At 41.2% G+C, this 24,341-nt stretch overlaps 1 long non-coding RNA gene across 2 annotated transcripts; it reads right to left on the reverse strand.

Moving 5' to 3' along the window:
* Window positions 1-12,851: 12,851 nt before the first annotated feature.
* LOC134434054 (uncharacterized) lies at window positions 12,852-23,610 on the reverse strand. Of its 2 annotated transcripts, XR_010031796.1 has the most exons (6): window positions 23,561-23,610; window positions 16,022-16,187; window positions 15,661-15,837; window positions 15,137-15,221; window positions 13,826-13,877; window positions 12,852-13,529 (listed from the first exon to the last, which is right to left on the reverse strand). It is a non-coding gene; the product is annotated as an uncharacterized LOC134434054 (long non-coding RNA). The 2 variants fall into 2 exon arrangements; XR_010031795.1 differs by lacking the exon at window positions 23,561-23,610 and having other exon boundaries at window positions 16,022-16,928.
* Between the last annotated feature and the right edge of the window lie 731 nt (window positions 23,611-24,341).

A 24,341-nucleotide genomic window follows, 5' to 3' on the forward strand; every position in this document is an offset into this window, starting at 1 on the left:
GTTACTGTAATTTATAGACCACAGATGGTCAGGGGTGCCCCTGCTGACTTGTAGCCAAATAAGAAGCTGAGCCCTGCATGTCATCTGCTGCAGGTACCTCCGGCTCACTTCCTCAGATTAGTGCTGATCAAGATCTGCCTTCAAACCCAGAGGGTCCCAAGACCTTTCCCTTGCAAGCTGGGGCTCTTTCAGGAGGGGAGAGGATACAAATAATTAAGGCTGGGGGGAAAAGCCCTAAGCCTATCAGAATGACACCAAAGCAAAATTGCTTTTTACAATAATAACTTCCCTTTTCAAGCTTGTTACTTCACTTGATGGCATATTGCCACCTGTTAAATGGAAAATGAAGAATGTCAGTCACCCCTTTCATGTACCAGTCTAAGACAAACATCTCCTCTGCAAAATTTTCTATATATTCATAAATCTCCCTTGTAATGAACCTTAGGATAGATCATATCTTCGTTCTCATCATTTTACCCTTTTAGGTAATTACTCTTCAACTATGTTTTCCTATGACTTTCTTTCAAGCTTACCTAAGTCTTTTTTTCTTTAAATCTTTTCAAATAACTATCTGTTTATTCTGGCACTTTTTTCTGATTCCCCAGGACTTTGCTCCCAGTGGGTGCATGAGGCAGAGAGAGGACAGGACTGGCTGCGCATTTCACCCAAGCCTTTGGGAAATTTACTTTTCTTGGCCAGGGGATTGGGCCCCTTTTCACTTTTAAATTCTCTGCTTGACAAAGTTCAGCACGTGACCTCATATTTCTCCCGGGTGTGTTTTTGTCCTTCTGCGTGTGGCCTGGTCCTGCCCGCAGGAACACCGTGGTGGTCTCTGTCGGGATGCAGCAGCCTTGGCAGGAACGTGCAGGATCCAGGGACGTGCAGGATGCAGGGACGTGCAGGATGCAGGGATGTGCAGGATGCAGGGACGTGCAGGATCCAGGGACGTGCAGGATCCAGGGACGTGCAGGATGCAGGGATGTGCAGGATCCAGGGACGCCTGGCGCTTGCCTTGCCCGCCGCAGCGAGGTCGCACATTTTAACAGCACCGCCGATCCCCTTTTTCAAGGGCATTGATTAGGTTTCGTTAAAATAGGCTTTGAACTCAGCTAACCCATTTGCCAGTAGGAGGTTTCACGGCTTTTTTTCTGCCTGGGCCACACTTGACACCTGTTGGCAAGCACAGCTGCTTAGAGAAACCTGCATCCAAGCCCAAAACTGAGTGGCTCAATTTTTTCCCGATAGTAAAGACAGAAGAGAATTTGGTGGCTTCTCTAGTTAATAAAGAGACAGGGAAAAAAAACCCCAAATTTATTTTTCTTTATCGAGATGAGGGGAAAACGCACCCTATAGACAAAAGAAGCAGAAGGAAAGCTGTAATGGAAAGAAAATTGACAGCCTCTCAAAACTCAGGTGGCACTTTCCTTTTCCAGTTAATTACAGTTTTAATTACATGGCTTCTTGTGACTCCTTGATACCTAATAAACTAGACTCTGTGGGGCGGCAAAGTTGAGTTTTGCTTGAACTGCAGGTGTAAGGCTCAGTATGAAACATAAATCAACTTCTTAAACATGTTCCCATGGTGTGTACAGGCTTTTTCTTCCTATTTGCATGTAAAAATCACATCTTTTCACCATTGTAGGGTAAAAAAAGAGAAAAATATTAAAGCTACAATGCAAAAAATATTACCTTTGTGTCTTTGGATATGAAATCCCCTTTTAGAAAGGATGAAAAAAAATCTTTTATTATTTTAACCCCAGATATAATAAATTTTAAAGGAGTTATGCATTACCTACATACTGCCTCTCTCATTAACCTTTTTTTTTCAGGGGATGTGGGTGCATAAGATAGAAAAGTTCTTTGGCAGAATAAAAGAAAGGGGAGATTGGTATGTGGAAGTAAAGAAATAATCAGCCCATAGGAGCTGCCTCTCCTGAAGGTTTGGAAAACAGAAAGTGCCTGTTTGTTCTTTGTGTATTATGCCATGGAAATGTGTTCTCCAGTCAGGTCCAAGTATGTGCCATATATTACCTCTGAGTGGGGTAACACACTGATGACCTGTAGCAGCAAAAAGCTGGAGACAAATATGGTCCAAAAGTTCACATTGGTTTCATTCCCATGGGATATGACAGGTCACGAGCCTGTTGCATGAAAATCTACTGTCAAGATGGTCAATGCAGATTTCAGTGGAAAATTGGCCATCTTTCCTCTGTCAAACCTTACAAAATTATTTTAAAGAAGCAGGGGAGGGGAAAAAGAGAGAGGAAAACAGACAGTAGAGCTTCACAAATAGCATTTAGATGGTGCAAAACATGAGCAGCAAGGTTCATGTGTGGCATGTGAGTGTATCAACAAGTCCTTCTTAATCTGTGAGACTGGGAGAGCTGTTTTTTTACTCTCATATTAGTTTTAACTTTAGCTTGTGATTTGACTTTTGCACTCATTGGTTTTAAATGAGTTATTTGTTATGAGTGAAGAAAGAGAGCTCTGGGAAATAAGTGCCTGGGTAGCACTTTTTCATACTCAGTAGTTGGAAGGAGGGGAAATCAAAATGCCCTGCTTGCCTTTCAACAAAAATATTTATTTCTGTCTTATTGTCCCATTACTGATTTTCTGAAGCAGCACTATCCATGGCTGGAGCAAGTGTGCTGAAGTCAGCAAAAGGTCTTGCTTGCTCCTCCAAGGCTTCATGCCCCTGATTCCCACCTGCCTTCCCCATGGCACATCCCAGCCTCAGACCCTGTTCCCTGAAAAGCACTGACACCCCACTGACACCCACAGTGTTCAGGGCCACCTGAGCCACAGTCAGAGGCAACTTCCTTTATAAAAATGGGATATGACTTGGACAAAGCAGGGAGATTTCAGCCTTAACTTCAATAGAAATCTTGCCTGAAAGACAGCCTTCCTGCAGACTAGACTTGTCTGGTGCCATTTCACCCTGATGTCCTGTTGATGAGTATTCTTGGTTGCTTCTTGTTGTTGTTGGTAAAGGTCATCATTATTTTTCCCCCCACAATCTGGCTATCTCCTCTTTTTTGCATATGGTGCTTACTTGAACAACTCCACCTGCAAATAACAGGTTTCTGTCAGATCAATATTGTGTTAAATCCCTTGGGCATAAATATCTTGTACTCCTGTGGTTTGTTTGTGGGCAGTGTTTGGGCAGTCCGAACCAAAAATGTGGGGAACTGGACCATGGTCTGCAATTTCTTTATGCTATGTAGTGTAAGTGAACTAAAAACCCAACCCAACAGCCAAGAGAGAACTTTCAAGAAGAATTCTTCCTACCCTTCTCCCAAATAAAGTGTTACATCATCTTTTTCAATTAGTCTTGGCTTTATTTTTGAAACCACACAAAGAGCCAAGTATACTGTTTCATATAGCTTCATATACAGTTTTTCAGAGTGGAAAAGGCAAGATAAAATTAAGGGAGATAGAGAAAAGGAAGGAGAGTGGGGAAGGAGAAGAACAGGAGTTTAAAAAATAAAGAAGTTTTAAAAAAACTAAACTCCAGAGGGCCTTTATTTAGAGCTGTGTCTCTCACTTCGTACTGGGATGGGTGAGTGAGGCATCAGAGCAGCAGCAGGGGATGCAGGATCATGTGGGGGAGAAAGCTCACATGCCTATGGCTCAGCAAGAGGATGGTGATGGAAGAAGCAGCAGCATCATGAGTATCTGTCATCCTAGCACTCCAAGTGGTGTGGAACATGAGAAGAAAGAGGAGAAAACATCAAATATGCTAAAAATCTTTTCAACAAATAAATAAAACTTTCCAGCTGAAGCAGAATAAGCAATTTATTTAGTTCTAAATGCTTCCACTGGAAGTTTTTGAGTGAGGAGGAAAAAACAAACATGCATGGGGTGGGGATGAGGCCATCTGCTTCTGTACATATTATGTTGGCTGTACCTGGCTGGTTGGGAGCATAAATTGTGTGAGTGACTGGAGAAAGTGCAGAAACATGTGAAGAACCATCCTAAAGTGAATTTATCCCTGCAGGAAGACTGGCCTCATCATGGAAGGGGCGGGTGGTGATGCAGGAACAGCAGTGTTGCGTGCATTAAACCATATGCCACCAATCCATATGGCAATGTGGTCTGAAGACTTTCAAGACAGTTCCAACTTGGAAAAGTCTTAAAAAGTTTTCAGATGGCATTTTTATGGTCTGCTGAAACACAAATGTCCATTTTTCTTTCCACAGAGAAAGTTTATCTGGAGGAAGACAGGTGGGAGGCAGCTACCCTCAGACCCAGCCACCCGGTCCCTGCTTCTGAGATGGGTGAAGGGAGCGTGGCAGAGTGGGGAGTGTATTTCTTCCCCAGTTTTTGGAAAGCTGTGCTTTAATAATTGCATAACACACAGTGTGTGAAAGGAATACTGGATGTAAAAACAGTCCCTTTGGGAAGGAAGCCTGGAAGAGGTTTTTCTGTCTAAACTTCGGAAAACAGTGCACATCTGTCCAAACCCACCTGAGGACAGAAGAGTCCAGGTGACAGAGATCTTAGCCTCGCTTGAGGCACCACCACTGAGGTGGGGTGGACATAGACAGGGAGGGCTTTTTTTTCAGAGCTGAGCACCCCACACCATACTGGGATGGGGTGCACGAGGCATCGGTGCAGTAGCAAGGGATGCAGGCTCATGCTGGGGAGAAATCCTGTACAGCCATGGCTTGGCATGGAGAGGGAAGTGATGGAGAAGCAGTGATGGAAGAAGCAGCAGCATCCTCATGGTGGCTGCAAGATCTGTTGATCATGCCTTAGCATGAACAGTGACCAGAACTCATTGTTCATGTCCTGGTGCTCCTACCCAGGATAAATATTCCAGATCCAGCACTTTAGGAGATCAATTATTTTCTGGTTAAACAAGTCTATCTATTGTTTTAACCATCTCAGCTTTTTTTTAGCTGGTCCCTCATAAATTCAGTCCAAGCTCAGCTGAAAAATCCTGGTTTTTAAGGAGGAACGTGACTTATGATTTACTAGATAGCTATGTTGAGCTTAACGTAGTAAAAGTCCAACCTATGTAATATGTATGGGCTACTGTATTATAAATATTTAATAACTTTTATGGAAAAAAAGAAAGTGTAGGGGTTACAGAAATCACATTAAAGCAACTAAGAAAATGTAAAGAAGGTTAAAGTGTCTAACTCTATACGGCATAAAGGCTAAAGCAAACCAGATCTGTTTTCTAGATACTTTTTCCACATACAGCTGTAACTGTAAATAAAGCAAGAAATAAAGCAAGTACTTAAAGACAGGCAAACTGAAAAAAAACATATCTAAAGCATTTGGTTGGCATTGATAGCAATCATTTCAAAAAGCCCTGGAACATTTAAAGAGAATTAGAAAGGATTTTGCTGGAATCAAAGGGAGAGCACTTTCCATGGCTGGATGTGTATTTGGGCATCTGCAAACTGATTAAATCAGAGTGAACAGAACAGCCTTGATCATCCAGGACTTTTAAAACAGAAGAAAGGGGTTTTCCTGTTTGGGCTCTTTTTTTCTCACTCACACATCTTAAGGTTTTCATTCTTCTGCCTACTTGATGGTAAAGTAACATTTATTTTGGCACAGAGACTCGCAGAGAGCTTTGAAAGGCCCTGCAGGTCAAGCAGCTACGGAGTGCACCAAACCCACGGGGTGAGCAAACCTGGAAATATTTAGGCTTAGGGGTTTTAGGTTTTTTTTTTTCCATCCTATCCTAAGTTTTGTTCTTAAAGACAAAGTGGATATCTTTACATTTCTCTGCAATGTCCATTAGGAAGCAGACAGGGCTCCTGCCTTGCCACCTCACCATGTACCATTCCTTTGGCAGTGCCAATTCCATAACCAGCTTTCCTGCTGCACGAGCCAGAAAACGCTTTCATGAGGACTTTGATGTTGCTGGTGATTCAACCTTTGTATCAGCCAAGTGTAGAGAGGGGGATCAAGCCTCCCTAAATCCCTGGCTTGCCTTTTCCTCCTTCACACCAGTGGTGTTGGAGGTCTTGGCTCTTTGTTCTGCCCCCTCCAGCCATCTGTGAGGGAGCTGGGATAGTGCCTTGCTTAATCAGCATGTGACAGGTAATTGTTTCTGTTTGTGGAAAGAGTAGTACATGGAGGAGTAAGGCAAAACATTAGAGTCAACCTTGACCCCTACTGATGCCAAAGAGTGCATCTTCTCCCCAACCTCCACCCTTTCCAGGTCCACCTTGGCTTGTGAAGTCTGCTGAAAAGAATTCTCTCTTTCTTTATTTTCCTTTGCTTTTTTTTTTTTAGCCTCCTCCTGGCCTAGGCAATGTACTTGGCCGGCAGGAGGAGGGAAGAGGGGACTGTGGCAAAGGGGATGGGAGGGAGATCCTCCCCTCGTCCAAGGGCTCACATTGGTGGGGCTGCTCCCATGTTCCCACCATCCCACTCCTCGCTCCTCCCACCCAGCCGTGCATAGAGGAGGGCAAGACAGGGATGGGGTGAAATCTGCAGAATGATGAGAACTGGGTGTGGGGAGAGTTGGGGGTGGCAAGGTTAGGTGTTTTCCCCTTTAAGTCCCAACATGTGTTTGATAGAAACTTTAAAGCTGCAAGTGTGGGATGGATGTAAATCCAATGCAAACAGACAAATGAAACAGGCAAAGTGAAAATGAAATTACATTCATGCCCTGCTTTCCTACCACCTCTGTGTAGTCAAATTCAGTACACAAGCATACAGGGTGACCCAGCTCCCAACATAGGTGGCAAGAGCCTTTCCATTTAATGGTTGTTTTTACATCAGGGAATGGATCTTCTTGTAATTTTCCCTAATGATGTTTAGAAGTCATGCACAGGATCTCCAACACCCAGGAACTGTTACATTTTTAAAGCCTTGCGTGGATTCCCACTGGAACCCATAGAAGAGGAAACAATCCTGCATGGATCCTGCATCACCTGGAGCAGCATTTCCCAGCCCCTGCCTGGGGTATCGAGGGCACTTGGCCACACAGCTTCTTCCATCAGTGTGACTCAACTCCAACCTGCCATCCAGCAGCCTGGTTTTATGGAAAATTAGGGGTAGGAAAACTCACTTCACATTGCTGGCAGAGAGCAAATAGCAGTGCAAAGAGGGCTGATTCATCTATTAAAATAGGCACCTTTTTCTTTGCAGATCACGCTTTTTTCTAATTTTTGCAGTATTTTCCCTGCTACAACTATAATCCTAACTAACACTAACCCACCTCCCTGCTACAAACTGAGAGCCTTTACAGTGCTATGGAGAACTATTTTGAAGGTTCAAATCATTTGACCTAAAGACTGTCCCTGGAATGTCAGTGCTGTGTGCTACATTTTAACTCTGCCAAACTCTTTATTTAGCGCATGCTAAAGAACATTTAACATTTAAAGATCCCCTCTGTACATCCTCTAAATGTCTCCATTCTTTGCTTGTAGATTAATATGTCTTCTGTGAAAATGAGATAATTGATTACAGACCTGTATTATTTACAAATGAAGTGTTGTTCATGTATTGACCTTTCATTTCTATAGCTCAATACTAGTCCTTGTATAGCATTTTTAATTAGTGAAGTGCTTACAAGAATTAGAAGAAAAGAGCTTCTGTAGATGCTTTTAATAAAAGGAAACTTTAAGATGGCCTGCACATTTGAAACTGCAAAACATAATATTTGATCAGGTTCAACATATCAAATCTCTGTTTGGAAAGAGAAAGAAACCTCCTGCTTCCAAAGGCACCACAAGTGTAATGCAGAGTGAGGGGGGTGATCAATAGAAACAAGTGAGTGTTTGCCCTTCACCCTGCTCTGGTAGTTCTTCTCCATCAGGGGATTCATTTCAGCCCTATCTTCTTGATGAGCAATGAGCAAAGCCCATCTGAGCACTTCAAGATTATAAAATCAGGGGATTTGGGCATATTCACAGAAGCAAAGCTTCCAAAATCAGTGGCTGTGGACCACCAGATGCTGTTGTCAAAGGTGTTAGAAATGCCAAAGAGGCAAGATGTAGTAAATTCACCCTCCTGAAGCAGGACAGGGCCTTCTGACCTGTAGAGTCAGGCTGGATTAAGTAATGGTGCACCTGGGGGATAGAGTAGGCAGCCCCATCCCTGGCCATGGTGTTGCACTCAATAGCTATGAGCTCAGGATATCTCAAACCCAGAAAGAGAGATAAAGGGAAGGAAGCAGCAAGAAATAATGTAATATGGCAAAAATACAGTCCACAGGAGTTTGAGGCTTAAAAAGAAATGTGTTCTGCTTGGGAAGGGGAGGACACCCTCTGAGGCACACCAACAGCCTTGGGGAAACTTTGATTTCAAGAATAACCAAGAGAAACCACTCCAGACGCGGGTTTGACTTATTCCTAGTATAAATGCTTTGGTCTGGTTTAGTTTGGTCTCTTAAATGAGTGCTGTTCCTAGTGAAAGCAGGGATTTGGATGGGGAAGAAGTGTGCTGCAGGCAGGCAGCTCCACAGTGTGCTAGCCAAGACACTCAAGGTGCTCATTTCAGGTGGCTCATCAAAGGAAGAGATGCATAAACCATTGCATAAACCATTACATATATTCCACAGGGAGCGTAAACCATTGCAATGCTTAATTTTCACTAATAGAGTCAGACAAACTACAACAAAAATTATCTAAATTTATCTGGAAAGTGTGCTTCTAATAAATCTCCAGACAGGCAGAGCTCAGGTTGATTCCTCCTTCCTTCTCCAGGAGGGTGAAGGAGGATTTTCCTCATGGAAAATATTCAATATATTCAGACTCATGAATAAAAATATATGAAACATAAAGCAAATCATTTAATTTCTCAGTAACAATGATGTTAGTTACAGCTATAAAACAAATCTTGTAACTACAGAAGAGGGATTTTTAAAATCTTTTTATTAATTCAACAGAAGCATATTAGAAATGTCTGTCATTACAAGTCTGGAGAAAAGTATTAGGTTCAGTAAGGTCATTGAGGACGGATAAAGGAAAGTAAAGGAGGGAAGGCTTAAGCACTTTTTCAGCATCCTGTGTATACAAACAGTACAAATCAGTCTTCAGAGTGTCTGTTTTGGGGAACCTTCACCCCAATACACATGGTCACATGTAACATCCACTGAATTGATGAGAAAAACCTCACATCGTCATCTTGCAGCGCTCTTTGGGAAATGTGAGCTGGCTGCTTTGACACCGGAATTGTTTGCAATATGTACTTCATCTAAGGCATCTCAGGTACCGATTTTTGTTGAGGGGCTGGTCATGTTCACCTCTAAGTATCATCATCTTCTGGCCTAGTGATGATTCCCTGTTCTTACTGAGCAGTCACTCCTATTCAAGAATATTACAAGAAACAAAATCAAGCGTACATTCAAAGCAGCTGAAACAATTCTGCTGTTTATGTTCGGGTCTACCACACAAGGTAAATCATACATCTATGACAAAAACCATGGTGTAATTTTGCAGAAGGTGGCAGCAGGTTTTGGGCAACCCCAGTTTGTGGCTGTCCCCACAACCCCAGTTTGTGGCTGTCTGTGCAGAAAAGTCCCTAAACAGGGCCCATCCACCTCACATGATCAAATTTTTAGCCTTCGTCACATCTGAAAATAGCAGGGTGGGGGTGTGCTGCTTCTTGAACACAATATATCCCATACATCCAGCTTTCTGGGCTAAGCAGGATGCAGGGACCTCTCAGATGTGGAGCCAGTAGGGAGCACTCTGGCTACCTGGGATTTTATAAATCTTTCAGCTATCAGTCTTTCAGAGCTCCAAATGCAAAATCCAGCAGCCTGGGATATCATGTGGATTTATGACTTGGGATTTATGAACTGGTCTGGATAAAATAAGAACTGCCTGACTTTTGCTTTTTCTTTTTTTTTAGTTTGAGGAAAAGAAATCATAAAAAATTAAGACCTGATTCTTTTTTCCCTTTTCAAAGCTTGTTGTTTATACAAATGTGGATGTCTTATATATATATTCAATTATTTTGATTTTTCTTCTTATCTGTGTGCTTTCTGGGGCTGGAAGAGAACAGAGAACAAGCAATGCTACTCTCACAAGGTTTCCTGCCTGACAGGAATATCCTGAAGAATCATGCTTTTGAGGCACTCCCAGCCCTTCTCCTAAAGTTAGGAAAGGTGCTGATAAATGTTTAAGAAGGTTTCTGGGTGTTTGCAAGCAGTGGGATAGCTCCTCACCATACTGCTGCCTCAGCACTCACCCACTTTCATCACTTTCTGCCCTAAATAATTTTGCAGCTCACTTTCAATTTCATTTTATGCATGCCGAGTTTTTGCTATAGATATATGTGCATGCCCACATATATGTGCACAATCACATGCCTTTTACAGCTGCATAAACATACACACATGTATGTTTATGAGAGAGTCTTATGGGTGATTTGTGTAAAGATTGGACTAGAAGGTCTTGGAGGTCTTTTCCAACCTTATGATTCTTTAATTCCATGATTCTATTAATTCTTTTTTTAAAAAACATTAAAGACTATCTGGTTTTTGTTACTAGTGAATTGTATATATTTTGCATGAGAACCCATCCCAAAGGAATTTCTAGTCTTTCCTCTAACTTGTGACCTTCCTTTAATATTTCTCATCTTACAAAAAAAAAAAAAAAAAAAAAAAAAAAAAAAAAAAAAGAGATGGTATTTACCTTGGTCAGGAAGAAAACATGTCAGATATATTTTGGTCCCCTTTTCTGATTGACCCTTTCATACCTCTGCTAGCAGTTTCTGAATAACTTTCTTCCTGCAATCCTTGAATTCTGCTCGTTTTTTTGAGGATCATGGTATCCCTTAGGAAAAAGCAACCTAATAAATAGCTCAGGTCTTTCAACCTCCCACCTTCCCCATCCCCACGGGCACGGTCTTCACATGCTAGCACTGCCAGACCATGCCAACACCTCCACCCCAGGCTGCTGAAACATTTGCACTCACTCTTCGTCTCCTCACACCTCACGCTGGCACCACAGAGATGCTGGTACTGCCGGGTTTAACCTCTGCATGAGACCTGTGCACACGGGTGTGTGAGCATCTCCTCAGCCTCTGACAGCCTCTCCAGAGGGAAGGGGCTGTGCAGGGAGGGCTCTCACCACTTCTGGTGGTGCCCCAGCCACAGAGGCAATGCCACACCAGTGATGGTGGACTGGGGATGATGCTTCTGGAGCAGCTTAGTTTAGCCCTACCTGTGAAGAACAAGCTTTTGCAGCAACTTTGGTGCCTGAATAGCCTAATGTGGGGGTATTTATCTCAGCAAGGAATTCAAGTCATCCAACCAAACCCTCCCCTGTCCCGGAAGCCACGGCATAGAAATGCAACAGACTCAGTCTAAGAAATGCCAGTAACTTACTCTTTGTGGATCTGAAGGAAAATGTGCTGGTTTGTTTCTGATTACTGTGAATTCAGAGTGGAGCTTTTTTCAGCATGACTTGCAGCCCAGGAATAATTTGATTTGGAGAATTTTTTTAATAAAATAAAGGAGCACAAATCATGTCTCAGAGGTAGATATAAATTGATGCTTAAAAAAAGAAATCCAAAATTTTATTGGTTTTTATTTATCCCATGTGAATTTTCCAATTGCCATCTCTTTTTAAGCTCAGAAGTTACATGGTGAGCAACAAGGTTTGGGATGGGGAGGCCAGGAGACTGCTCCCTGCCTTAGCATCTCCCTAACTTCAGCTTTAGTTAAGAAAGTTTGCTGAAAATTTCATGTGAATCAATGAAATTTTATGAGCAGTGGGGATGGTGGTGTTTGGAAATATGTCTTTCCAGTTTTCACCCCACTAAGCATCTGTATCCCTGGTGTCTTGGGTATCTGCTGCAGTTCCCATTCAGGCACTGGAGACATTTTGGGGGCAGAGTAGGGGGAACTTGGAAAATAATTTTTCTTCTCTGCTGGCTTTTTTTGTCTACTTTTCACATCACTGGAAGCTGGAGAAGAGGAGGTGGCTCTCATTGTGGCATCTGGGATGTGGTAGCCACACCAGAGCAGCTGCATGCAGGAGCTGGGGAGGACAGTGGAGCAGCAGTTGTCTCCTGGGAACATCCCAAGTCTCTCACCCCTCTCCCTACAGCACCCAACACCAAGAAAACCCACCAGACACTGACTGTGTGCCAAAAGCATCTTCATTTGGCTGCTTGGTCCTGGTACATGGCTCCTGCTCTCCCCCAGTCCCAGTACCATCTCTGGCATGGCCCATTAAAAATTATCTCTCCATCAGAGAGTGAGGGAGGGGGCTTGGGGCAGGCTCTGGTGCAAGGCACTAAGTGTCTGGACCCTGCTAAGTTCAAAGGCAGGCTCCTTCCCACCCCGAGGAGGGATGTAGCTGGCCGGAGGATGGCTGGAGGCCACACAGACGGGAAGGTATGTAACAATCCATTTATCACTTTGCAAATATTACTGCTGCTTGCATTTGCTGCAGCAATATTTCTTCTTGGAAATTGGTGAAGTGAGTAATAACAATGTTATTTATTCTAAGACCTTGGAACTGAGAAGCAATAACAGGGGGACTGTTCCCTTGAAAGCTTCAGAGGTGCAGGAAATAAAATGGGGGGGGCAGGCAGGGAGAGAAGGACAGGAAATAGACCAACAAAGATCTGGAGGAGAGAAAGCCATTGAAATCTTGTGTTTAATTTCTTTGCCCCAAACATAATAAAATTCTTTTTGTAATGATTTATATATAAACAGGCAGGGTGGGAAGAAGGGTGAATATTTCAGATTTGTCTCTGGCTGGAATGTCCTGCAAGGTAGCAGGGCATGCAGCTTGGATTCGGGGTCTGGCAAAGAACCTCGTTCACCACAGAATCTCCTCGTTCTTTTCTTTCTGCATTTTTTTTTGATTCCTGCATACCCCACCCCCCCAACCCACCCCTTCCCCTTACATCCCTTATCTGAATATATAAGGCTGCCCTTTGCTCAGATTTATGGGTTGGGGCAGCACTGTGTGTATTTACAGTCTCCTGACCTGCAGACCTACAGCTGAACAAGAGCAGGAGGAAACCAGGGCCTGTTCCATAAACAGAGACAGATACATGGGGGAGGCAGCAGGAATTGTGAGCAGCACTTAACATTTTTAACTATTTGGCCAAGCCAAGGAATTAGTGATTAGATTAGGGGCAAAGAAAAATGAGAAGCAGGGTTAAAGATTTAGGGAAGGTGGGGAAAAAGGACAGCAACAACCAACAGAGGCCCCAGGTTTGGCATGGGAAGAAAATAAAAGTTATTGGGATGTTATAAAATGTTTTCTGGAGCAAAAGGGAAGAAATGAAAGTGAACCTCCAAAGCATTTTAATCAAGTTGTGCTTTTCTTGGGTAGGACCAAACAGCGCTTTTCAAGTCTGATTATCTTTTGAGGTGGTAGATTACTTAGTCTGTGTTTATTCAGGAACTAATTGCCTCAGATTAAGTAAAAAAAAAAAAAAAAACCTTTATTCATTGATAATAAATATTTCTGAGGTCCGTATCTATCAGTTGCTTTGTCAGTAGAAATTCAGTGCAGATGAGAAAATATTTGAAAGGGGCCAGAGGATTTACTCAACTTCTCAGAGGCAAAGGCAGCAAAAGTGGCAACAACCTGGAAAATAAATATATGAAATGCAATGTATGTAAGGGTCACAATATAGCATAAGTATATCAACATGATGAACAGCTTTGATGAAAATGGTAAACAAAACCACCCTCTCTTCCTGTGGCTTGTTTTACATTGCAATAAACCACTGACTCTATAACCTATCAGAACATGCTGAGATTTTATGCATCATTTCCAACTACTATTTGAACATTTGGTTTAGAGTAGTCATGAACCATAATTAATGGGATTTTTTTGTGTGTGTGTCCTGATAAAAAGCAAGCTTTATTGTATTTTATTACCTGTTGGTCCAAAGCTCCATATAGATGATGTAAATTCATTGTAGGTTTTAGGCTGGGGAAATAGAGGAGATGGGGGTTTGCGCATGACTATGATGAATTAACATTTACAATTTCTAATCAAACCCAGAAATTTAGGTTGAGATGCCCTGTCTAAATTTTCTTTTCTCCTAAGAGTGAGTTGGTAGCAATGAGACACAGAGATTTTGGCCCAGCTCAGCCTACCAGGCGGAAAGGGGGAAAAAAAAAAGCCCCAACAACACAGGCACCACAAAGACCATGGAGATGAATGGCTCTATTTTATGAGCCATAAAAGTTTTATTCATCTTGACACCGAAACAGGTTTAGGCAGTGAGTTGACACGCCTTAAATAAATAAGTGGAATTAATTCCCCAGCCCTTGAAACAATAGCAGAGTGCCTGTAACGCTGAGAGCTGCTCCGTTGTTTCCCGTTGCTGCTTGATATTGATATTATTTGTGGGTTGTTTTTTTTTTCCTCTGGGGCCTGGTTGCTCCACTTCAGATTCTTCCCCTGTTTTATTAGAGGTTGAAAAAGGTTCAAGACCTGGTTGTACCACTGCTCCCACCGACAGCTAAAGAACCAGTTTGGCGTCTGGTTTGTCTGTTGTTTTACTGCTGACCTTCAAATCAACTTTCCCCCCTGACCCCAGGAGGCATCTATCATGACAAGAGGCTGTTTAACACAAATGGTGCCCATTTATAGGGGAAGAGAGTCAGAAGATTTCCTTGGTTGTTGGTTTTTTTGTTTTCCTTTTCTTTTTTTAAATGAAGAATTTGGTTTTTTCACCCCTCTTTTCTCAGTCACCACAGGTGAAATCCCTCCTAGCAGCTGGCTTATGAAATAATGTGAGGGGAGGCCTTAATGAGCTGAAAGCACCCTCAGCTGGAGATAAATATATGCAAATGAGATGCACAAACAAAGGAGCCCGGACAGAGAAATATCTGCAATTCCAGCAAAATGCTGCCTGCAGCTAGAAGATGAACAGCTTTGATAAAATGGTAACAAAAAGCACCTTTTTCTCCTCCAGCTTGTTTTACATTGCAATAGAGCATTGTTATTGTAACCCATTGGAGCATGCAGAGGTTTTCTGCTGCTTCAAAAAAAAAAAAGAAAACCTGTTTAAACATTTGTTTTTAAGGCATTCATGGGCTATGAGCAATGTGATAGCTCGGAGTTTTTTGGTGGCTTGGGGTGGGTTTTTTGGGGGTGTCAGTTTGGTCATGGTGGATGTTTTGGGTGTGTCTTTTTTTAAGCTATTTTTTTAATATATATATATTTAGTATATATATTACCTGTTGGTCTGTCTCTGACTTGGGTTGCTGGTGATTTTGGTCGTGGTATTTTGCAAGGGGGAAGGCAGGGTGGGGGTGGCTGTTGCTACTCAAAAAAGAAAAAAATAATAATCCAAGTTTTGCTTTCAAATTTGGAGGGAAAATCCAAGTTGACAAGTAGTAAGAAGCAGCCGGGGGGAATGTGGGAGAAGAGGGGAAAAAATCCAGGCTTGAACATTCACCAAGCAGCACCCAAACAGGCAGCTTTAATGAAAGCAATCAAGCCTCGGAGCTAATTCAAAGATAGACATCTAACACGCTGATTTTAATAAGCTTTTAAAAGGCAATCTCTAACTTTAAAAAGTTGCTCTTTTTAATTTAATTGGGGGGGGGGGTGGGTGTTGGTTTATATATTGCCAAAACAAACACAGTCACTAAAATATGTTTTCAATGTGTATAAGCAGCATATCTAGAAAATGCCTTAAACTAGCCCCGTATTTTGAGGGAAGGGGGAGAGGGTGGAGGAAGGAAAGAAAGACACTTACTTGGGATGAGTCAGACATTTTCCAGGGGCCATCATGTCAAAATAATACCTTTATGTTCCTGTCCTTGCCTTTATGAATCTTCCTGCGTGAGCATATGGATGCCTCTTTACCTATAGGCTTCTTCTTCAGAAAACAACCCTGACCGATCGTCCCTTGGAGATAGGCAAACCTGCCTTTCTAAAAGGCAGAGGAGAAAATAGAGAAAATACAGTGCTGTTTAACTTTTAACCTTATGATATCATTAAATAGGTAATTATGGAATTATAAATGGAGGGTAAACACTATAAAGTTTAGAGGGCCCTTTACTCCAGGCACTAACCACAATTTTTATATCGGGCAAGAAGAAGAAAAATAGACTTACCTTTAAGGAAAAAAAATCCCCCTCTTTCCTTGGCACTTAGAGATGTTAGAGCAGACAAGTGTCGGATTTCCCGATGTCAAGAAGATTTCCTAATTTTTCATAGCCTTCTCCTGTTGCATTTTTGGCCCGATATGGGAATCATCAATTTAATTTGTGGGGCTGCGCACTGGAAATCAAGATATACGTGTACGTGTGCTTTAATGAACCCTAAAACCTGACAGGCAGCTTGCAGTTGCCCCAAGCTCAGGATTTCAAGAGTTAATAAAAACTTGGTTCTATTAGGAAGGCTTTCTTTTTGCAGCCCAGGTTTGTAGCAGCATAATTATGTTCAACTGCTGCTGTTTGAAAAGGGCAAACAGCATCTTAGGCACAGAACAATGAAATTACAGCTGAGATTTAGGTTAGCAAAAGCCGTCTTCTGCAGGCTTTTATGATTCATTATTTCCCATTAAATACAGTATTAGAAGTGTACACCAGATAGCTCATGGTTGCTGCGCTCAGAGCACATTATCTATATTACACAGGTCTGGGGAGCAGAATTAGAAAACTTTGGGGGAATGAGCAATATGTGTTTGCTGATAGAAGTACCATATGGCTCATCTTCCTCAATTGCTTTCATTGCGACTCTGATGCTGGAGAAATTAAAGTTTTATTTGATGTGGCACAGCTTAATGAACTGTCTTCTGTTAGGAAAATTGAATATGTTTCCTGTTATTTGAGCACAGAGCCCTCATGGTTTTGGCTGATGAGGGATGCATTATGTATTGTTTATTTAGCATTTTGAAAACAAAAGCAGATATTGGAGGTAAAATTGATTACTGCAGGATGTGTTATATAATCACATTTTTCTCTCTTTAAATTATGGCCTTGCCTATTGTTTTTATGGAAGCATTTTTTGAGGAGGGGGGGAGGGTGTCCCCTAATAAAAAAAAGGAAAGGTTGTCAAGGCAAAGTATATAATCACTGCTTTGTTTAAAAGCAGCATTAGAGCTTTTTAAGTTTAGACAAGGACATGGAAAAAAAATAAATGCACTTACACATGCATTAACCTGCGGACCCAGTGGCTGCCATGCCATAGGTCTGGGGATGCTTGGGGACTGTGTGTGCACTGGGGCTGTGTCATTAGAAGAAGACTCATTTGTCCATCCTAAGTGGAGGACACAGAGAGGGGAACATCCAAAATTCAGGAACCAGATATCCTGGATTTCCCATTTCTTAGTATATCGGAAAGAGTTAATTGCAAACTGTTAATACCTGCCAGGATGGGGGTGAATATACTTGGGGAGGATACAGAAAATTGCAATGCCCGTGTTACCAGGCACTGCAATATCAGTCATATATTTGGGGCAAGAAATAAGATATTGATGGAAAGATGGCTCAGATTAAAGGCAATGTGTGGTTCTGGCTTTGTTTGTAGCGTAAACAGACATGCACACACCAAGGACTATATACACCCTACTATATACCCATGTAATTGGGGTAGCTGGCAGCAATAAGCCCAGTGACAGGCAAGGGCTGTGGGTGCTAACACTTCTTCTCTCCAAGGGAGCAGACAACTGTACTTCAGCTCTGAAACTTACAGGCAAAAAAATATTAATGCCTCTGGAGAATGTTATTCTTATTAATTCCACTTGTACTTGTTTGAAATCCTGCCCCATGACACCCTCTGACTTTTGCTGTTATTGATCTCCCAGGAAAAGAGAGGTGGGGATCAGGGAGCAGTGAGTGGAAGGCAAAAACTGCCTGTGATAGCTCAGTGCTTCTCTCCTGCCCTCATGCTGCTTTGACAAAAAGACAATTTGTCTTGTGTGCCCCACAATGTTTGAGGACTCTGGAAAACGTGCCTGTTAAACAAGCCCCACACAGAATCTAAATACCATCCATTAAAAGAGAGAGTCCCAATGTGTTTACAGCAGCGGGCCAAGGCGCTCAGCCCTCGCCCCGGAAAAACTCCCATTGACGTCAGCAGGGCTTGTGCTTATGCAAAGAGTGCAGGATGCTGCCCTGCACCTTTAGACAGAAAAAGGAAAAAAAAAAAAAAAAAAAAAAAAAAAAAAAAAAAAAAAAAAAAAAAAAAAAAGAGTGGTACTGAAATGAGGATGTTGCTCTTGAAAACGTCTTGGAGCAAAGTGGTTAAAGCAAAGCCTGTATAAACAGTGACTATAAATATTTTCCATTCTGTATCACTCTTCAAACAGCTCCCTGCCGTAATTTCAGGTGAGTACAAAAATAAATAAACTATAGCATGAGAGGAAGAAGAAGAAACAAGAAATGGAAAAAAAAAAAAGCTTAACTCCTTTTACACAAAAGCTTAACTCCTTTTATCCAGATCTATCTCCCAGAGAAGAAACTAGTGGGTTTTTATGAAAGGCTGCTCCATGACAGGAGCCTCCTTTGAGGAAGACCATTATGCATTGTTATCAGCATGGCGTAATTTGACTGTTGACAAAGTATCTGTGGCAGTGAGAATGAAAGCAGTTAGAAGTGTGTCGGGTTGTAATCAAGAAGATGCTTAGCTGTGCAACGCTGCATCTTGAGCAGATTTGAATCAACATTGCCTTGAGGGGACACACACAGACACAGGCACACACATACACACCCCCGAAGAAAAGTCCATTAATTTTTAGTGGGAAAATTAGAGTGGCACTTGATGAAGTGAAATTTGACATGCGTTAATTGCTCTGCAGCTCTCCTAATTAGAGATTTTCAAATTCTTTTACTGCTGTCAGCCTGATGCCACATTGTCTTGCTGGACAAATAGTAAAATTGCAAATTCGGTTGATAAAGAAGTTGGACTTGAAGATATTGGTATTTAGCTTGTTTGCTGCTGATCATCATTCTCGTAAGAGAGTTAGGGTGTTGTGGCCTATGAAGGGCATTTGGGGAGAGAAAAAGTGCAGTAAAATTCTTCTTCTTGATAAATAGAGAATCAATTATTTAACAGAGCTTGTTTAAAAAAGATTAAAGCATGCAAGAAGTGGACAATAAAGCAATGGCATTGTAAATAAACCTTTAATTTTTGTTAAATCTATGTCTTGCATGAGATTTCAAATATCATTCTCTTTTTAATAAAACCATTAAATTCAGTTTATTTTTTTGATGCACATCATTAAATTCAGTTTATTTTTTTGATGCACATCGTTCACAGTGTGGCAAATGGAGGCAAGGGGTGGGGTTCAGGTTCCTGCATGCCTTTTGCCCTAACCTGAAAAGCAGCATAGCAAGAACATGTTCTATATCAAAAACTAGTTATAAGGTTGTATGAACACATATTGGGGCTGGTTCTGAAAGCATGAGTTTGTATCCTTTGTTTTTGTTTTCTTCCTTCCCCTCATTCTGGATCATGCCTCCCCTCCCTTAGCCTTTGAACCCCTCTTAATTCATTAACATATTGAATTTTTTCAATTTTCCATTTTCTTGCAATAACAATATTAATGCCAGGGCCAAGGCCTGATTGGAGCTAAATTACTTGTTACCTGCTGGCATTTATTTATATGGCACTGAATTATAAAGCTTTGCTATTGTCATGCCTTGGGCGAATTGTTTATGACACCAGTAATAGGAGTAATTGTTATTGTTGAAATTACCTGTCAGCTACCCATAGCAGTGGCCCTTGTCCCACTGACAAATAGTGACAGGGGAGAGGGATCCTCCGCACGTCCTCCTGATGACTTCTCCTCTGATAATAAGGAGTGCAGGGCCTCTGATAATTTGCCTGTCACTGTTGAGTGCAGCTCAGAGAGAGTTGGCCAAATTGTTGTCATTCACTTTGACAAAGACAGCAAAACGCTGTGGAGCAGGAGGAGGATTATCAAAATAAATGAAAGCCCTCACACGTCCTTTGTTTTGGGTTTTTTTGGGGGTTGGGTTTTTTCCCTCCCCATTGCCACTCGCCTGCCTTTATGCCAGAGTTGTAAAAATGGGCATAGGTTCCTCAGCAGTGTAACTTAAGAGTCAGCACAGGGTAGCAGGGAAAGACACAAGGCCTTGTGCAATTTGTGTGGTGTTTGCCTGAAACATTTTGGTTTCTAAATATAAATTAAATTCTTTATGGATTTTGGAGGAGTTTGATTTTTTTTTTTTTTAGTCTAAGGCTGTCTGTGTTTTGGCAATTACCAACTGTCATTGCAAGAGAAAGGATGGTGTTTCTCTTGCATGGATTTGATTTTATTTGATTATTTATTCTCTTATTTTTCACAGTCAGCAGCATTTCTTTCAGCTCTCCTCTTGCTCTCGTGCCTGGCCCTCTGAAACATGCCCGATGCAGCAATCAATGTTGCCCTGTGCCCAGGGCTGCTGGAAACAGCTCTGCTCTGCAGCTTTTTGCCCCCCTGAGCTATTGCAATATCAGCTAAATTATCTTCACCAAAAATATTATTTCCTTTAGGAAAGGAGGTTCTGTCACTGATAAACCCAGCAGAGGTCTGTTAGCTGCTGCGAAGGAGCTTTGTGAAGAGGTGGTGTTATTTGTCACAGCCTATCTATTTATAAAAAAAAAAAATAAATTGCAAAAACTCCCCCTTCACGTCCTGTGACTGGTGCGCACGGGAGGACGCCCACGCTCGGTGCAGACTTGCTGCCAATCACACCCCGACACTGCTGGAAAAGGGAGATATTTTACACCATCACAGCAGCCAGGCTGCTTCAGGGATGCTCAAAGTGCAGGTTTGGGATGAGCACATTACACCTTCTCTGATCCAGAGTCGTCCACCCCGCATTCTTCACATCTCATCCTATAATAGCAATAATTTCCCCTCTACTGGTCTTTACACTCAGGTAATGACTACCTGGGGCACAAAGGACCTCAGGGGCTGCTTTAGGCCCTTTGCCCCCAGTAGCCAGTCCCTAATTGATCAGTAAAACCTCCCACCGAGTCACTGATGCATCACGTTATTTGCTGTAACAATGAGGCTTGGTCCACATAAATACCTGTGAGCACCACCTCACCCCTCGATTTGCTCCCTGAAGGAGGAGGTCTAAATTCCTGCTACCAAGGATTTTCATCAGCGGCAAATAAATCTGCTGAATTCAACTCTTTCATTTGTAACCATTGGGCTCAAACGCATAATTTAGCCAAATTATCAGCTGCCTCCATCTTCCCAGGGAACGAGTGCAAACAACGTTTTAGGAACAGACATCTAAATTTAGTAGGGTTTTGAATAATTGATAGGCTGGTGTGACAGAAGATAGAAACTTATGTTTCTAATCATCCCAAAGCATTTCTCCTTCCTCCCACCCCCCAAAAGGAAGTTGCTTTTTTTGCAGTTAAATATAGGGAAGATGTCCACTTAACAAGTATAAAATTGTGATAGCATTGAGAGGTTATCCGTGGTAATAAAAAGCATGGAACATGCCTGAGAATGTGATCTGTAAGGAAGATAATTTTTAAAGATGGAACTTGTCCTTGCTTTGTCTGGGGAGAGGCGTGTTAGTGATCCCAGAAGGGGAGGGTAAAAAATATAACACACATTTCTAACTGAAGATATTTAAAATGTATAATGTATTTCGGTATGTTACTGTAAGCTGCTGTTTGATGTTTTTTCCTATAAAGCTAAAATCAAGCATCCCAGATATGGTTGTGAATCTCCTGCTCCTAGCTGCATCAAAAAACAAAATACATTTTAAATGGCTGTATTACCAATATCCTGATAGTCTTTAACATACAAGCATAATCATCTTCCCTCTATTTTCTCTCTCCATTCCTAAATACAGCCCCAGCAACAAAAAGCCCACCTTTACATTTCAAGCTCATTTGAAATGTAAACTTTTAGCAAATAAGCGATGGCTTATGGAGCTGCATCGCCACTGTGGCTGGCAGCAAATTCCTTTTTCTCCCTCCCATCAGTGTAAGGGGTTTGAAATACCCATCAGTGTCAAAAGAAACTGCGCAGATCACTGCTGCTCTAAATAAGGCAGAGCAATGTTGAGAAAAAACTGCCCCCCCCCCAAAAAGAAAACAAAAAAAATCACTCAATGCATTAAAATGACATTTCTGTCCCATGTCAGTCCAAATGACAAAGTGTCATGTTTTGCATCATTTCAGAAAGATATTCTTCAAACAAACTCATCGTATAAACAGGCAACAGGCATTTGTTTGAAACATTTCAGATCAAAAGTTAAGGGAAGAACAATTAATATTGCCTATTAAATCCCTGTTATAGTTAGAGATACATTTTGTGGTTACTGACTATAAATAAAAGCAAAGGAACAGAGCCACGGTTTCTCACCACTACAGATAGATAAAGACAATTTCCAGCTTTTTCTGTTTTGTTTTTTTTTCCCTCAAAGTTGCTCTTAAATGTGTTTGCTGAATAAACAAGATTAACTGTATTTAAAACAAGAGATAAAGAACAGCTTTTTACTACACTGAACAGTCTGTAGGGTTTGCAGACTCCTCTGAATGCACTTCATGCCTGGAACATAATGTTCATATTTTACCTTTTTAATGACACCATATAGAAGAAGCAAAATATTTTTGTAATAATACAAATATGGGATCGATGGGGAATGGTAAAAAAAGAGCATTTTTACCATTTCTGCTTCTGGCCAAATGCCGGAGTGGTGGGTTTTGGTTTTTTTTACTTTCTTTCTTTTTGCTTTTGTCTTTGTTTTTGTTTTTGTTTGCAGTTTTGCAGCAGGATGAGAAAGCAGGGAGGAAAGAATTCCTGCTGCTGAAGGGGCTTTCCCTTTTCCTCTGGCTGCAAAAACTCACCGGGTGCTGTTAAAACAAAACTAATGGCGAGAGCGCGATCCGGAGAGCCAGCCTGCTATCAGCTGCATTTCAATGGAGGCTTTCTCAAAAAATAGGTACAAAGAAAAGAATTTAGACAAATTTGCCTCTTAACCTTTAAAGATTTCCTGCCTATTTCAGTATGTCCCTTATTACATTAATTTTTTATTTAAATTACACCATTAACTGGATATGAATTTATCAAGAATACATATATTGATTTATAAAACAGTATCATTAATTATTATAATAGCTAGATGTAGCTGATATTACAAAGCCATTTAAAGGTTTTTAATATAACTTGGACATACATAGATAGATAGACATTATGGACAAGACTACAATTTAAACTGGCTACCAGCAGTTAATGAAATCCTTGATTTATCTTCTCATTTAGAGATTGATTATGTTGTTGCTTTGTAAAACTATTTATTTTATGCCATTTTTCAAAGGATGTCTCAATAAAAGTAAAAGATAAATAAAACATCCAACCAAGTCTCAAAGCATGTTTGGTTTTATATTTTCTTTTTTAATGCTGCAGCTGTTAATGTATTACTAGTTTGGAGAGTTGTCACCTTTACAATGAATTGGCTTTCTTGATAATAGCTATCTTTGCACATGCACAATTTTCTATGTTTGGATTGAAAAAAAAAATAAGAAAAAGAAGTAAAAAAAAAAAAAAAAAAAAAAGAGGATGTCTTCCCCACAACATTATGCTTATTTCCTAAACCAAAACCCAGCTAAATGCCTTTCTGGCATAGATTTCTTAGGCATAGTTTTTGTTTAAGCTGTGGAAAAATGGGACTTACCCTAGTGCTGCAAAGCAGTCAGTCATGGAGAACATTTTGATTTAAAATGCAATCTGAAGAGAAGAAAAAAGAGAGGGGGGGAAAAAAAAAGAGAAGGAATGATATAAACAAACAGAACACCACTTTCAAGTTCCTCCTAAAATGTTCCTAGCTTAACTAATACATTGGAAGTTTAAATCTTTACACATTATTCTTGAGGGGCTATGTCTCTTGACTCTTTATTTATATCACTTATTCTTGTCTGGCAACATATGTTACCAATTTATTATAGAATTTTTTTACTGTTAGCCAGACAAATGTAAGGGCTAGCTGAGGAAGGGTAGTTGCATCTGATGAGTTTAACAATTGCAGGGCATCCTTTAGGGGTAGCCAATGGGCTCTTTTGAAGCTATAATACTCACCATTAACCATTTTCATGCTGACATATTTTTATTGTCAAAGTTAGGGCTTTCCCTCATATCAGCTTCTTTTGTATTCAGTGGCTTCACAGGCAAACCAAGCAGTGTGGCTGAGTTGATCTTCAAGCCAAGATGTCTCAAACGACCCTCTTACATCTTGGCATCTAAATCTGCATGGCATGTCCCCCACAACTGAACAAAGAAAAATACATGTAAAAAATAATACTTTAAAAAATCTTATTCTATCCATGACAAATAATAATATAATCCATGACAAATGCAAGCAAATCCTAAGCACAGGCAGTCAGAATTCTCAGGGCCATTACTGACACCAAAAGGTAGCAGAGAGGAAGACTTTTCCCACCAAAGCAATCTCCTCCAAA

This window comes from Melospiza melodia, unplaced genomic scaffold, assembly GCF_035770615.1.
Source record: "Melospiza melodia melodia isolate bMelMel2 unplaced genomic scaffold, bMelMel2.pri scaffold_312, whole genome shotgun sequence".
In the NCBI taxonomy this organism is placed as follows: Eukaryota; Metazoa; Chordata; class Aves; order Passeriformes; family Passerellidae; genus Melospiza; species Melospiza melodia.